This window comes from Papilio xuthus, unplaced genomic scaffold, assembly GCF_000836235.2.
Source record: "Papilio xuthus unplaced genomic scaffold, Pxut_1.1 DF827542.1, whole genome shotgun sequence".
NCBI classification, from domain to species: domain Eukaryota; kingdom Metazoa; phylum Arthropoda; class Insecta; order Lepidoptera; family Papilionidae; genus Papilio; species Papilio xuthus.
The window spans coordinates 1,776,924-1,795,037 of NW_013531107.1; the positions used below are offsets into that span (position 1 = coordinate 1,776,924).

The 18,114-nt window shown below is 31.9% G+C and overlaps 1 protein-coding gene across 3 annotated transcripts in view; it reads left to right on the forward strand.

The window, feature by feature from the left end:
• IRSp53 (Insulin receptor substrate 53 kDa) overlaps nucleotides 1-18,114 on the forward strand; it is a 128,585-nt gene that overhangs the window by 22,028 nt on the left and 88,443 nt on the right. For all 3 annotated transcript variants that reach the window (XM_013313748.1, XM_013313751.1, XM_013313749.1), the window contains exon 2: nucleotides 6,702-6,716. The gene's annotated coding sequence lies outside the window, so the exon portion shown is untranslated. The remainder of the gene's footprint in view (nucleotides 1-6,701; nucleotides 6,717-18,114) is intronic.

Sequence of the window (18,114 nt, forward strand, 5' to 3'; positions counted from 1 at the left end):
TAGAAAATATCAGACATATTGTGAGGGATAAAGTACTTTGCGGAGGCCATACAATTTTTAAATCTTACAAACTATTATTGTAAAATGTAAAATGTATAAAATAAACAAAATTGTAGTCTGTATTAACATCAAAGAACATCAAGCCGAGATAAGTGATAAAAAATTTACGATTATATTTGACTTATGCAAATTTTCGCCATAATATGTACATATTATTTATTAAGATTTACGATATGATTTTATGTTGTTATAAAAATTTAAAAGCATTACATTATTTGTGTATATAATTTCTTCTAAATAATTAAATTATAAGATAACATGAGAATTGAAGGCCGCTTACGGAGGTTCTTCCTGGGCTTAATTTGGAAATAAGGCAGATAAGCCGAGTTTTATATATCTTATGCACTACATAAGAAACTTAAAAATAGAAGAATTTATTGCAGCCAACTTTACAATTGAATGATATTATAACAGAACACATTTCAAAGCAAAAAGTCTCTTAATTTACTGTAGGCTATGAAGCAAATTCATTCAAGTTTTACGCAGTTGGCTGTTAGTTACATTCAGAGTTAGATGCACACTAAGGGTCTCCCATAGTGACCAATTAAAGATTTTGCGTGTGGTAGTACGACTATCTAGACTACTGGTTTAGACAGAGACAGAGAAACTTGATGAGTGGATCGGTAAGTGATATGGCACAACAGAAACTTGCTATTCATTCTTTTTAAAAAGAAAAAATAAAGAGAATAATTATTTATCTTGATTTCTACACGAATATTTATTGCATTCTCAATCGAAATGCATGATAACATTTTAATTTAAGACATAAAATTAATGTGTGCGGATGAGTCGTAAATATAAATGTAAGCATAAGGAATAATTACAGTTTAGCAAGTGAAAAGGAATATATGCATACTTTCTCGAGTGTGAAACTTGTGCCAATTCTATCAAAACAAGTTTAAGGTCTTCCTCGCAGATGTTCAATTTCGCTTATGTTTTTTTTAAATGTCTTTAGTCCTTTGTTTTTTTTAATTTGATTTTTGTTAAGGTATTGTTAATAAACAATCTAATAATATTTTAAATAACAAAGCTTTTATTGAAGTTTATTAGCAGATTATTATCTATATTAATAATGTAAAAGGAAGAGATTGGATTGTTTGCATTAAAATCTCCGAAACTACGCATCCGATTTGGAAAATTATTTCACTGTTGGAAAATTACATTATTCCCGAGTGATATAGGCTATAATCATTACTAGTTGTCTTTTTAATTCTGACGAAGTCGTAGAGAAGGTCGCTGAACTGGCCTCAAAGCCAACACAGAATGAATATTTCAAAGTTATATTTTTGTAACGTTTATGAGTCACGCGTAAATTAAACAATTAAAAATCAGTATTTCATCTCTTTATTTTCACATTTTTGTAACGTTGGAAAATACCGTTGGAAAAGCTTAAAAATATTTACGAAACAAAAAGCTCGTGTCCTAACAAAACATTTCAGTTGGAGCTTAACTAGGCCTGTTTTAATAAAGATCAAACATGTGGAATGAAAATAAAACAATAGCTGTCAACAACTGTATATGTATTAATTTAATCGTTGGCTTCCACTGGTATAACAAATACACAAAAAGATGTTGCCGTCTCAGTTATTTCTGAAATAATAAGAGAGAAAAAGAGGCAGAAAGATGGAAAAATAGAGAAAAAATACCTGTAATTTAAAATTTTAAAAACATATTTTATAGTGAAAATGGGCACTTGGTTCGAAATTTTATCTTAATTTACGCAAGGATATCTTTACACAGTACGTGACTTTGAAGGTATGAAACGTGATTTCACGATTTGCACCTGAAACCAGACTTGTATTTGGACATAAATTAAACAACACATTCATATTTATTTAATTTATAAAGCAATTTGTAATAAATATATTGCAAGAAAACAGTTCAACGATTTAATTAACATAATTATGCCGCCAATTTGTCTGTTTTTGTGCATAATAAGTATAATTTTTCTCTTTATGAAATCGTTATGGTCATGAGAATTTGATTTTCTTTTAACAATAACCTGAAAATTTATATAAGTACTTGTATAACCCTAGCAAATTCCGTCTTGAAAAGGAACAAAAGGAACATCCACAATCTCAAAAGGAAAATGGTAAGACGATTATGGCAGGGGTCACAGTTATATTTACCTAAATTCTTTAACCGTGGTCAAGTTATAATACCATCTAATAAGATTTTTTTTTTGTTCAGAAATTTCTTTGATAACAAGTTCGAGAATCAACGATAAATTCTTATACGTATTTCCAATGATACGATTATCAATTTAAAGCAGTTTGTTTGACCGTCATGTGGACGTTGAAACTTGTCTCTATCGGATTTAGTCATTGTCCCTTAGAGACTAAAAAAAAGAGATTATGTTTCTAGTAGTAATTTACGACTTGAACGTGATATTTTATCAGTTAGGCCTAACAATTTACCGTAGTTATCTCCCACAATAGAACGCCCATGGTTATGATTATTTTAATAAAATTATTTTAAAAGACATAATTAATATGAACCATATACATGCCATATCAAATCTCTGTTACTTCTAAAGCACCGTTATGTCGTTAGGCCTCTCAAAGCTTGCCACAATACTCCTGTGATTCTCGCAATGTTTAATGCTACAACATTATTCCCAATTACGTTGCTATCCATTCATTCAATAAAGTATCCGATTCCGATTTTCAATTCACGTCACATTTTAATGGGCACTTATGGGCAACCGAGGCTTCATATTTCTAATAAAGGCATTATAATGGTAAGAGAGGTGTTAATATTCCATGGTTTGTTGTTACATTCTTAATTGGCAACGTCGTACAGAAATAACAAAAGGCGAATGGGGCGCGGGTATCGGCAGTTCCAATTAACATCGCGGAATTGAGTCAACTGAGTAACCCTGTAGTTAAACAACGGACGCGCGAACAATGCTTCATCACGCCATTGTGGCTAACTAACTCCGACTTAATAGTGACATCCGAGCAAATCTTAATTAATACGGTTTAAGTTATAAGATATTTTTAACATTATGAATACATAGTTAAGAATACTTGGAATTATGTACGTCGTAGAGCCGCGTGAGTGGGAAACCAATGCATGTTAAAAGAATAAGTATGACCTTGAAAATTGATATAATTTGCATGTAGGGAAAGAATCATAATGTTGTTTTGTCTTTATCGGTAATATACACTTTTGGACGACTTCGTTTGTGTGATAGCATTTATTATTTTATTGTATTTTATGATTTTATATTAAATTTCATTTCATTTCATTACATTTATTAATATTATTAAATGTATTATCTGACAAGAGCACACATAGGCAAAATATTCAATTTGAACTCGATATTATGTAAGTGGGACAATTTTATGATGAGTCATCTGTTTCTTTCGATGCGCTCCAAATACGAATGGAACAATCTGTGCCAAGTGTTTTACATTTCAATATCTTATAAGTAAAATAATAAATAACAGCAAATATTTGTCACCATATTAATTAAATTAAATTCAAATTAATTCAACGTAATTGAAAATAATTAATTTAATTTACTTTTAATTTTAATCATTTGAATTTAAAGGCATTAAATTAAAAGTGGCTTTTAAGTTATTTGATGGGGAATTCTATTTAGAATATTATAGCTGGTGAACGCGCAGCTCCATAGAAAAGGTGAGTCATAATAAAGCTAAGAGGGCGCTCTCATCTATCATTTTCCCTCACTTCATTAGGCGAAGCGCAATATAAAAGCTTGTTGTCCGTTAAACTGCTTCCTAAGATATAAAAATATTCGTATTGAAAAGCTTTTGTGCACAACTTATGCTCTTTGTCATATTTGTCGTCTCTGTGTTGGAGCTAGGTTTAAATTCTTCAGATGTGTTTTCTCGCCCTTATAATAATTTCTTTGCGAGTTTAATTGCTAATCAAAACGCTCTTTAAATTGTTTTTAAATTATTACATTAATTTATAAATAAATAGCTGTCGCACGCGACTCCGTCTGCGTAAATATATAAAAAACTTAATATTTAGATAAGTTAAAAAAAAGCAGCTCTTCAAGACATAAATTCGAAAGAAATAAAAAAGAATTAATAGTATCCTATTTATATATATATACCTCCTCGCCAATTTTCAGCCATATCGGTAAAGCCGTTCTTGAGTTATAAATAGTGTAACTCACACGACTTTCATTTATAAATATAGATTATTTTTAAATAATTTAATTAGTACCTAATTAAATAATGAAATTGTAAGTTGACATAATTCATGTAACATGTGATCGATATGTAACAAACAGTATGTTCAATGTTTTCGAGCTAAGACAAAAAGAAGGTGCCTCATACAAGCTGTCGCATCTTCACAAAGGTAACACTCCTTTCAGCGTTAGACGGACCCGCTGATCTGAATATTGCATCCTCATCTCCCTTTCTTTCATTCGCTGTGTATAGCTCTGCTACGGATTTCGTTGCTTATAAAGACGCTTTAACAATAGGTATCTTAGCCTTTTTTTCGTGTTTCAATTTCTGTAAATTTTTGAAAATAGAATGCGTTTACGTTAAAATGTGTTTATTGAAAAAAAAAACAAACTCATATGTTTATTTTATTTCGAGATATTATTTTCGCATGCTTTTAAATTACAATTTAGTACTAAATTAGCCGTTGGTTTGATTTTATAATTACGGATAAGCCCGAATTTTACGCTACAGAAATATCGAAGCTTTAGTATTTGAAACTACAATTATTTTAAAATATTTGCAACAATGAAATTACGAAATTCTTAAGGGACTATTTACATATTTCTGCAAGGTTAGGTTAACACAAACAGATTTGTTTGTGTTACAACTAAATCAGTTTAACTAATTCAATATAGTGCTAGGACTGTTTGAAATTCAAATATACATATGTAGGCGTATATCTGTGTTCAATTTGATTAAACTATGTTTGAATCAATGAGGGGTCTTTTGGCAATGTCAAAGATTGCCGGATCGACGCTTCGTAAATCGGGTTATGTAGGGTAACGCTCTCCGTATAACAGAGGATTTAGAAAATAGGCTTGTAATAAATCTCCCTCAATAGTTACGAACCATTGACTTAAAATAAATGCGCCATTTTTACATACTGCGTAAACACATCTATTTCTAGTACGATGTAAATGTTGCAAATATAATGAAGTTGTAATGTAATCAGAAAAGTAATCTATACGTATTTTTTTTCTTAAATATTTAAACAGCAGGGAGGTAATAAAAATTCTCTTCCAATCTCACAAACAAGCCGTGCTCTTATGCTATTTAAATTTACATTCGAACCGAAAGATTCATAGTCTTACTTCTTACTAATATTATAAATGCGAATGTTTAGATGGATGGATGATTGATTGGTTGGATGGATAGATGTTTGTTTGAAAGTATCTTAAGAACGACTGAAAAGATCTAGCTGAAATTTGGCATAGATGTAGAACGTAATCTCGAAGAACACATAGGCTACTTATTAAGTTTATTTTTTATTCCACGCGGAAAGAATCGCGGGCTATAGCTAGTACAATTATACATTAAAATAACATCTATTCCAATGTTGATTATTATTAATAACAACAATCCAACGAAGTTAACGTTTGTTGAGTTATAGATTCGAGTTTTGAATATGAAAACATTGTTTGCATGCTAATTCTACATTGTTATCAGTGAGTTGCTTTGCCACAAGTTTGAGATCCCACGACTCTTGTTTATATTAACTTCACCTGTTAACCGTCCATAAAGATTCTCATACTTTACGCACTATTGATTGCAATAAACTTACCAACTTGCAAGCTCCTTTGTTTTTTGTTATGTATCTTGTTAATTAACGCAACTGCATATGCGTTGCCTACATTAAATCGACGGAGGAGAGGTTGCACAGAAAGAAAACATTTCCATGGATCCTCTCATCCGGAAAGTCCACTTCCACTTCCCATCCTTTCCTTATAAGAAATAGGGTGGGAAGGGAAAGAGGACTAAATTAGGCCTCCGGGACGCACACTCATCAGACGAAACACGGAATTGCTTCCACTTGACGCCGATGTTAAAGCGGGCTCTACCATTGTTAAAATATAATAGTTTTAAGATCTTTATAAGAATGGTAAAATAGGTTTTTAACAATTATTTGTACAGTTGACATCCACAGTTAGAAACTACGTTGACCAGAAAGACGTGCAACTAGAAGAAACTAGATATATCCGGTGCAAGAGATCAAGAATGTAATAACTATATTTCGTATGACTGCTATGAGACTACGGCTTCGCTGAAGCCTCTATGGATTTTATGGAATTGTTGAATTCATAGTATTCCAGCAAAATATGATTTTACTGCATTGGATAGTATAGAATTCGTTTTAAGAGGAAACGAGTTATTGGAAAGCAATTTATAACAATAAGTTGTTTCACACATGTGCGAATTAAATACATATTTGTAACAATGACGACCGACGTTGCGTGTTTGTTGATTGGCACTCTCGAAACGAGTTTTTGTGTAAATGTGTTTGCTAATCTGTTTATGATTAATGTTTGTTTTCAGCAAATTAATGGTTTACAATATTTTAAGTATATTATACATTTAGGAATTATTATAGTTATTACTATTATAATATTATGTTTCTCTGAAGAATAAAATTAACGTACAATTTATTGTCTGTTTCAGGTCGACCGCAATCAAGTAAGTTGAACGCATTTTTATCGTTTCGTTTTTGCACATTACCCAATGCTTAGTTGTAATCGCGTTCGCACATGTCATTAAGCAAATAAAACAGAAAAGTCAGCGAATCGAGGACTTACGAGGCGCGATATAACGCAAGATAGGCTCTCCCTTTTCGGTTCATATATGAGGCTATTCCTTGTGTGGGGTAACAAAATTTTATTTCAAGTTAAATTGTATTCGGAACTGTGCCGCTTCTTATTTATTGGGGTTGAGTATCGAAGCCCCAAGCGTACTCGTGTACCTCGTCGACTTAATAATAGTACCAATAGGCTGTCTCTGACAATTTTGCAATTTATTTGACGAAATCTTTTGTTGCGCCTCCGTGTTACCAATTCAATTTTTTTAACAGATAGTGAGTGATGAAAGTCAAATACGATGTTATTATATATTTTTCTGGATGTCGTTGAATTTATTCAATAATATTTTAGATTCGATTTATTTAAAAAAATAGAGATCTACTTTTGTATGTTAACACTAGCTGTCGCCCGATCTACGTCTGCGCGGTATTAAAAAAAGTTAATCAGTAGCTTATGTGTTGTTCCAGAATATGTTCTACATCTATGCCAAATTTCAGCGAGATCCATACAGCCGTTCTCGAGATACCTTCGAACAAACATACATCCATGCAAACATTCGCATTTGTAATATTAGTAAGATAATTTGAATTAAGAGACAGATACCTATGCAGAATTGTAATTTAACTAAAAATTAATATTTTTAAGCCAACAAACCAGTTACATTAAGTTTTTTATGGTTGTCAGTTTTATAAGATGTTCATAAATAGAATTGCGGTTAAAAATATTGTTTTGTAATGAAATAATTCATTATAATTATGCGGCGCTTCAATCAATTTCTCACGAATAAATTGAATACGACATAATGTAAATGGGGATCGTTTTTAACTAAGTTTGTTTTGTGTCAATGAGTCTCCGGCGTTGTCTGTCAAAATAACTTTATTTAAATGAAGTTAAAACACGAAAATGAATAAAGTCATCGTATCTTAGTAACCGACTATGAATGAGTGTGCGTTGTTTTATTCATAGGATGCTTTGAATAAAAATGAAAATATAAAATCAGGTCAAAGAAAACAGCGTGGGGGCTAATATGACTCGGGGTTAATCGTCATACATATTAATAGGAAAAAATATATTTTGCTTACTAAGTGCCTGAGCCTGAAATAATATATATTTTTTATTAAAATAGCAGATTTTTATTAAATTTACTAATATTTCTAGGATCATTCCAACTAAGCTTGGACATGGCTTACGACAATAGTCGAATGGCGGGATTCGAACCCCCGACCTCATGATCGGAAATCCGTACCCTGAACCATTAGGCTATTGGCGTCAATATTAAACGTGGGCAGATAAGAAAAACCAACATCAACATTGATCAACCTACAGGTGTTTATAATGTGATATGTAAAATATGTTTCAAAACATATCTCCATTAAATTATTCAAACTTTCGTGCGAAATTATAATAAACTGATATAAAAACGGCTAAACACTCACGTAGTATATTCGTCCGGTGGCGGCACCGACTAGTTTCGAGCCCATCGGGGGCCCTTACTCAGGTTGAGTGGGACTGGTATTATTTCGCGGACGCGGCCCGTCGCTCACTGAGTGACGAATATCCGTTTTTTTTGTGACTGATCGCCACTGTTTGCCTTGAGGAGGCATTTACAGCTTATGAATATACATTAGGGTTTAGCCCTTTTTATATCAGTTTGTTATAAGAATTAGTTAAGTAGTTTCGGAGTTTATTGTGCACATACATAATGACATGAAATTGTTACATACATAAGATTAATATAAAAAGGAATAATTATACTATTAGTAGAAAATGTCTGACCATTTATATATTGCTCAATACATTTGGTTAATATTGGCGCATTAACAGAACGGATTAAGGGATATTAGTATTGGAACATGCAGTAGGAGTTTACTGTTAATAGTGTTTCCAATACCTTATAGTAATATACATTGAACACTATTATTGTATTGGAATAATAAATTAAGTTATGATAAATTATTACATTGAAATTAATTACCAGACTGTTTAGTCGACTGAAAAGAGTAATTAATAATTTTCGCTGTTCTACTCTATTTCTTTTAAAAAAAATAACCATAAAATAAACAATAACATCTAAAGGTACGCATCCATTCGCCCGCGCCGGACGCACCGCACGCATAGATTAAATGGATTTGCTCGGAAACGAACGCAGCGTTATTTAAAATCATAAAAAGCAAACTAAAATCCGTTGCCGGCTATGCATGCGGTACGTCCGCGGGCCAATGGACACGTATCTTAAACCGGACAGTTGCTAATTTAAACTTTTAGTATAAATATAATTTTGGGACGCAGCGTTTTGGAATCGTGTTGGATTCCGGTTAGTAATTACATTATAGAGGTGGGACATGTGGGGGGAGGCTCTGGGCCTGGATGGCTCTGAGACGACATAGTTTTAATAAGTTTTATCTCGTTTAATATTATGAATAATTGTGACCGGTGACGTTACAACGTTACAACGGCTCTTGTGTAATACAAAAAAAGCATTTTTAGAAGAGCTTCCCAGGAAGTGGACGTGTTTACGATATACTCAAATGTTGATTTCAAAATACAAAGATCTTTTTTAAAGAAATTATTTAAAAGAAAATCCGATGCGCAGGTCTTTTCATAAACATTTTTATATAGGTTATTAGTTTAATTTATACTATATATTTATAGTATTTTTTTTATATTAAATAACTAAAAAAATTATTACAATATCTGAGGTTGTTATTTCGAATGTTTTAAAAATAAAGCTAGTCACAATATAAATATTAAATATTACAAAACATGAATATCAAAAATACTTATAATATTTTCTAGCTTTCGACACAATATAAAAATATATTTAATCGACATAAACATTGCTCATTAAAAAATCTCTAGAACACTCAAATATTTTTATAAAAACAAAAAATATTTCTCGAGATAAGTTAGAAGTAATCTCTTCTCAGAATGGTTTATAGATGTTTCTTATTCAACGATCTTTTTTAAGTTAACCATCTTGTAAAAGACCTCTGGATAAAAGTATGTATTTTCTTGCAATGCATAAGTTTACATACATTAAAATATCTGGTATCTAGGGGATTAGGGTCAGCGTTAATTTATAGCTACTTATAGTATCGTCTTAAGATAAATGTTGTCTTACTTTTAGTACGCGCCACGTGTTCGTTACGGGCCTAATGTTGTTCACATTACAAGGCGCAACCACCTCTTTACCCCGTTGTTGATATTTAACGCATACTCGTGCGTAATTAAAAATAATTTTTTTTTTCATCATAAAGCAATTTAAAGACTAAAAGAATGATGACATTGTATAGTCTGTCTATTTAAGGAAGACTAGTTTGATAATTCATTTGACATATAATTCTTGTTATACATAGCCAAATAACTGTAATAATTTTATTACAAAACGATACTCGATAGGTTACAGTTATTCGTCATGAACGTACGGCCCAACACTACGCAACCGTCCATTAAATATAACATTAGTCTTCATACAAAATTAATTCGATACTTTATGGCGTTACTTGTGAAACTTCTATCTTAAATAGACACACTATAGGAGTGATATTATTCGTGTCAACGAATCAGTCGTTTGTAAGTCAAAGGACAAGTGAAAGCTGTCAGAATGCCAAGGAACGGCGCTATAAACGAATGAGGTTATCTGTTTAGCATTTATCCTTTACAAAACATCACGCTGCGTTTTTTCGCAATTCGAAATTCAGTAGTATTCTGTCTTAGTTCTTTATCCCAAGGGAATTACCGTCTTCCGGTTATAAATGGCTTCGTGACATTGATTTGTAAAAAAATCTTAAAGCAAAAATATTGAGCTTTTTCCTTCGACGATGAGTTTTGTTTTTCCTCGTTTTCTTTTAGATTAGTAAGGAAGCGGTAATAATTTTTCCTTTAGAGTCCCCTAAAGAGTCGTTTCGTTACTCACGTGTGGAACGTGGGATCGGCGAGCTGTTATCATTTTTATAGATCTGTGAATTAGATGAATCCGCAATAAAGAAAAAAACTTATTTGTACCGTAAAATGTAGTTACGTTCTCTTTATCTTGGAAATGAAATTTCATATGGAAATGGTTCCTTATTTTATGTTACAGGTGGATGGAATATTACGTATAATTTTTTTACTAGGCAAATGGATAAAGTCTGTGTTACTTTAATTATTATTAGAATTAAATTTACAATTACAGTCTGAACATACTTTAAATCGGTTACTATGTAGAATTATTTATTAAGTTTTGTACCTACTAAGAAAATTAAAAACAGAAAAGATACAGACACAAAAAAAAGACATTTCAATAATTGATATACAATACAATCTTACTAATATAATATTATAAATTCGAATGTTTAAATGGATGGATGAATGTTTGAAGGTATCTCCAGAACAGCTGAACGGATTTGGATGAAATTTGACATACATGTAGAACATGGTCTGGAAGATCACATAGTATACTAATTATGTTTTTTTTTTAATTCCACGCGGACGGAGTCACGGGCGACAGCTAGTAATTGATAAAATCAATGTACTTTAGATATACCAAATTAGTAAACAAATATTATTTAACACAGTGAAACATTATGCAAAATTAGTTTAAAATAGGTTAAGTTGTGTTGGCACAGTATTCGTCGGCGCTTTAAGTTTCATCTAAAGCGGCCAATCTGAGCGTAATCTCCGCCACCGGCACTAATGTGCATAATTAATTGAAATTTTAAGCGATGATTTGCCACGAGCTCGCCACTTAAGGTAATAATCGTGAGGAAACGTAATGACTGTGAAATATATCAAAGAAATGTGAAGTTTTTTCTTATAAACGCCAAGGATTTTTTTTAATATATAGTGGCAAAAATATATCTAAAATAAAAACATAACACTCTATTTTACTGTGGAATTTTTGTTAATTGAATATCATCATCTTTATTAATTAAGAAAAAATTCATTTTAACAGTCTCAGTACCGTAGATTTCTGAGATCAAAAGCTCGGTTTTATAAAAAATATTAACACTGTTTTGCTTAAGATTATGATAGGGATAAACGTATATTTTATACAGAGAATTGGGCTTCAGAAACCAACGGTTTTTACCCTACTACCTTTCCTTTGCCATTCTATTTTGCTTTTTACAATTATATTTAAGATATGTCAAATGCCATTGTAAATTGCTAATGTAGAACAAAATGTTTAAACACTTTAACGCGTAATATGATTGCGGATAAACGAGATAATCCATACATTAAAATATGACGGGCAATTAAGTAGCGATACTCGTTGGGGACGTTCACAAGCGTGTTATAATGTTATAGTGCTGATCATAAAGATGGTTTGCCTCACACGATACCCGCGAGACTTTAATAATGTATTACACAACGCTCGCACTGAGTTCTTTTTGTTTTATTATTCGTAAAGAGACTAAACGCTGATACAGTCAGATTTATTAAGTGATCGCTAGTGAAGCCCCAGCCTTATGTATGTCTCGCACCTAATCTAAATTAAGTTACTCCCTTAGCGATGTAATAATTTTTAATGCTGCAATTCATAGTATACAATATAATCTTACTTATATTATAAATGCGAATGTTTGTTTGAAGTTATCTCCAGAACGTCTGCACGGATCTTACTGAAATTTGGTATGGATGTAAAACACAATCTGAAAAACATATAGGGAACTAATTAAGTTTTTTAATTCCACGCAGATTGTGTCGCGGGCGACAGCTAGTGTCTTAGATGAAGTAATGAAACGTGCATTATGTATTGGTGTCAAGCTAAGTTAGCAACATGTATTTACACTTTTCAATGAATTTATTCAAACATAAACAGGCCAAGGCGGCTTATTTGCTCTACTCTAATAATAAATAACATAAAATCTTATACGAATTCGTTAATTTTCTATAATGCTATATAAATGGTAACTTTCTTCCCTCAATTTAATATGTTTATTAATGAAGTAGTTATACATTTTTATTTGTGTTTCTAAATTATACATTAAACAACAAAAGTCTCGTATCATACAAACGTTCGACTTTGATTTTTTAGCGCAAAAAAAAGAATCTATGGGTACTTATAATATGCCAGCTTGTATCAGCTATCTTCTCATTAAAGTCTCGTCAAAATCGGTCCAGCCGTACAGGAGATTACCCAGAATAAACGCTGCATTGCGGATAGACATACGGACATACAGATAATAAATTTGAAAATTGGTATATCGTTATGTATACGCAAATACACATTTATTTCAAACATTTGTTTAGAAACTTGAACGCTATTATTATCTTGGGATGTACAGCTCTAAATACCCTTTAGTGTATAATTAAATTACGGGTGTGTTTTCGAAGATTCGTTCGTCTTTAAAGGTTTCGAGAACATTCCGCTAGTTGCGGATCACTCATCTTTATTCAAACGAGGCTCATGAATAAAACAACGGGTGTAAATACAACTCCCTCGGGAACAGATCTAGTGATAACACACAGACATGGCAAGTAAAGGGCAATCCCATTTGGAATCTTTATTGCTTCTTACTCGTTACTGAGAAGTTTGATCTTAACTGGAGGATACGCGTTGATGTAGGATTAGACAAGTTTCAATTCGAATTGTAAATTTCCATCTCGGAGATGTCCCAGTAAAAGCTTATACGGGTACTAAATGCTTTTAAATTGTATCTAATTATATTTGTTTTTAAATTTAAATATATACTAACTATATGATACTCAATTGGTATAGTCCTACTTCTTACTCTTACTAATATTATAAATGCGAATGTTTGGAAGTATAGATGTTTAAAGGTACAGTCAGAACGGCTGCATGGATTTCGCTGAAATTTGACATAGATGTACAACATAGTCTAGCAGAACACGTAGGCTACTTATGAAGTTTTTTTTTAAACAGCACGGACGGAGTCGCGGGCGACAGCTAGTAGGTCATAAAAGTGTGGTATAGTAATATTGTATGATAACACCTGAATAATATCAGTAAAAGAATAAATTGGATAAAACATAATTAACATTGACTTTGTCGCTGACTAACTGTCGCTGGCGATTCCGTACGCGCAGAATTTAAAAAATAATAATGAATAGCCTAAGTGTTCTTCCAAACTATGTTCTAAATCTGTGTCCAATTTCATCTAGATCCCAGAGATATCTGTAAACAAACACCCATCCATCCATCAACACATTCGCATTTATAATATTCGTAAGATTAGTTCTTTAAAGTTAATCAACGGGAAGAGTTTATTTTGATTTATGTTAACGTAAATAATAAAGCGAAAGTAAACAATAGTTAGGTTAAACATAAAACAGAGAAAGTATGATACATTTGACATTTAAGTTTTACAGTATACCTTACAATCTCCTTTGTAATATTCATTCAATGTTGTGCTTTTTACTTTCACTATTACTTAATATAGCACATTAGTACTCTTCGACGTGACCGGTACTTAACATAGAAATCGTAGGAACAGCGTCAACTTGCGTCATACTAATGGAGGCAAATTTCAAGCAATAATTCGCTGTATGTACATAGTTTAAGTTGCTTGTCGCGTTCAGCATAATTTTACATTTCTTTTGCTTGTAATATGCAACATGCAATGCATGACTCATTCGTGGATGACATTGAGTGGTCATATACACAAAATTAGAAGTAATAAAATATTAAGCAATTTTAACTTTTTGTAAGAAAAATGTGCATTAACATAGTGCCATCCTCTTTGTTCAAGAAAATTTGTAACTTGAGTGCGTAAAAATTAATTATAGCTATTTAAAATGATATGTTATCAATTTAAGTTGACGTAATACAATTTTGTAAACTTTAAAGAATATAATATCGTCTAGACACTAGACAGCAATCAAATTTAAATCACGTTTTCGTCATGGTAAAAATTAAATGGAATTTTCTTTCAGGCGCTTATAACGAAAACTTGAATGAAAATCCAACGCCGTTGCAGTGACTCCAATTAAATATATTTCCAAAAAAAACTATGAATAAATATAGGTATCAAAAGCTCGCTGCACTTGCCTCTTGACTTGACCTATCAAATTAATATAACCTGATTTTTAAATCCAACCAGTTTCGATGAGGAAGTACAGAAATATCGTAACGAGAGACGCAAACTTAACAAATATTATCTCAGACTAAAATATTAAAATAAATAAATTTTTGGAACTCAGTGCTTACTCAGAGTCCTAAATCATCGCTAACGACGTCTATAAGCGTATAATTAGTATAAAAAACCATAAACAAATGTCACAAATTGGTAATAAATTATTTATGCAACAGATAAAGCAGAAATTTGTCGCTGCTTTGTATCATGAGGTAAAGAGGATTACACCTGAGAGGGACTACAAATCGTTCCGCCGATAAAAAATACCATAGTTCTTATATTTTCAACAGCTAGATAATGTTTATCATCGTTTTAAGTAAGATAAACATTTATATTACAGTTCTGGAAACTCACTCAGTTCACTTTGGATACTTAAAGATACTGCTTACCACATGTAAAACATGTTTGATGATACACCTCTACGTGATAATAAGCAAAATGCTACCGCAGTTATTGTTCTTAACAAAGTACATCATAACTTTACATTGAAAATACTTCGAGACGATACTCAGAACAAGAAGTTATGTGTGATTAAATTATTCTTAATACAATATTCACGCCTGCTCTCTACACTTTATTAAATTCGCCCGAGTGCACACATGTGCGCGTCGGCGGCGCGTTCCGTACGGCCTTGTAAATCAAGTAATAACCAGCGCAGTGCAGCTTTATTAAATCGTTACGGAAAATCGGAAACCTCTGTTTCGACGTCGATGCATTTTCTATAACACCGAGCTGTATGCTCTGTGCTTTAGTATTTGTTCTTGTTCAAAGCTCGAGTCTCAATTAATACGGTTTTAATGATGAAACTGTGCATCGATATGTTGAAACTTTTGTGCAGAACATCATTATTATTATTTAACTAAAAAAGTTATAATCCGTTACTTCATAAAGTTTGATTGGAGATCTTTAATACAGTAGAATTAGTGAACATTTATCATAAACGTTGTAGTCTCTTGATAGTTTTTTTGTCTAATACGGTCGTAAATTGTCTGAACCTCTTAACTGAAAGCATTAGTTAAAATTAAAAGATTTATAATTTCCCGTATGTCCGTCGTACATGTTGCAGCTGCAAAGTTTCAGAGACATATCTACGAACACAAAATAAATGATTGAGATTTGTCGTCGTCTGGATCTTAGGCATTTGTCTGCAAAGTTGAGTGCACCCGTGAAAATCACGGCCGATCTATTTTAGGATATAACCTATAGTTTTAATTCAATTTATAGAGACTTCGAAATAAGCCTATTTTAGTGTAGATAAGAGATAGGATAATTTTTATAATAAAATTTATTGTTGTGGACACCTTAGAGTATAATCGTGTTTTTAATTATGTCTTGAATTACAATATAATCACATTTTTAAAACGCTTATTTTGTTCTTAAATTCGATTTAGGAGAGATTTAAATTTTGAGATCCCGGCTATGAGATAGCGTGGGCAGAATAAGCCCTTAGTTTAACTGAACCGAATTTTATTAAGTTTTTTCTAGAGGCTTTTGATAGATTGAATAAAATTATTTTTATCTATATTATATGAAATTCTCTTGTCACAATGTTAGTTACCATACTCCTCCGAAACAGCTTGGCCGATTTTTATGAAATTTTATATGCATGTTCACTAGGTCTGAGAATCGGCTAATATCTATTTTTTAATCCCGGGCGGAGTCGCGGATAACAGTGAGTATTAACAAATAATTTCGTTGTTATATAAGATGTTGAAGCTAAAATCTTAAAAGACGTATCCCACATATTATATAAGTTGAAAATTTTGGCAAACGCTACCACGAACAAAGCGGATTTAATTTAAACTTTTACTCCATACGTCATTTGTATCGGAAAGTAGATTGTTTGATGAGTTTTGGTAGCTCTTATGTTTTAAACTTTACAATGAGAATATTTTCACCTTACAAGCGTAGCAATATATTTAACGGTAAGTTTTTTCTTTCATTTCTTCGAGCACATTAGGCCACAATCAAAACAAGATTGAGCCTAACGCGCTTTACTTATTAGTCACCTAAACAAACAAAATGGACATAAATATAGATTTATAATGGACTTAACAAAATGGAGATAAATATAGATTTATTATGCCTCAAACAGAGTCCAAAGGAATCGAATTAAGAGTATTATAAAGAGAAAAAATGTTATTACTAATAACCTCTAAAACATTCGATGATATTTTTGTCATTAAAGAAAATACTTTCGTAAAGCAGGCCTTCGACCAATGCCTGATACCAAGTACGCTAGTATTTTTATTTCCAATGCTGGGCTTTCAGTCTATTGTCATTGAAATGCATGTCTTATTTACTTTTGCTAGATATAAGACGTATTCCAACAGTAGTGAATAACATCGGTCTTCATACTTGAAAACTTTCGCCAGACAGCGAGTCGTTTGCATAGAGAAAGCGACGTCGGTACGGAATATTCTTTGTTGAATCTTATGCGATACTTTATTTTATTTACTTCTTTTATAACATGCGTGGGAATATACAACAAAAAATATTGAAAAACTGTCACGTTTAACACCTACAGTATGTTGTTTTTGTATAGTTTTTTTTTCAGTGTTTTACTTTAAATGCTAATTAAATCGAAAATAAGTTTCGATAACAGTTTTATTTTTATAGCAATTTATTGGCGATGAATGAAATCTTTCTAATGTTATAAATGCGAATGTTTAGATAGATGGAAGTTTGTTAAAAGGTAATTTTACATAAGCATAGAACATAGTCTGGAAGAACACATAGGCTACTAATGATATTTTTTTAATCCCGCATGGACGGAATCGCAGGCGACAGCTTGTTCATTGTATAAACTGAAAAACTTAACAGACATTAAATAAAGAGGTGGTCATGTTATAAAAGGTATATTTTTTTGTTTTTCGTTGAGGTTTAATAACGTAACAAAGGGGCGGTGAATGTGTTAACTTATTGTCAGTATGAAGTAACGCACGCTAGGTGTTGCGGCCAAACAGAGCTCGTTGGATGTTTCATTTCCTCTCCAACCCCTGCCACCACTAATTAAATGTTTCGAGAACTTGTTGCTCAGATTTCATTTAAATCTCGTAAAGCGTCGCGAACTTGAGACGGAAATTAAAAAACACTGGAGCTTTTTATCTTTTAGCTTTCTGTCGCTTTGTTTGAGGACAAGTTGCGTTTTCTTTCGACATTTTATTCGTCCCTGTGAAATGTTAGATTTTTATTAACTCTCTT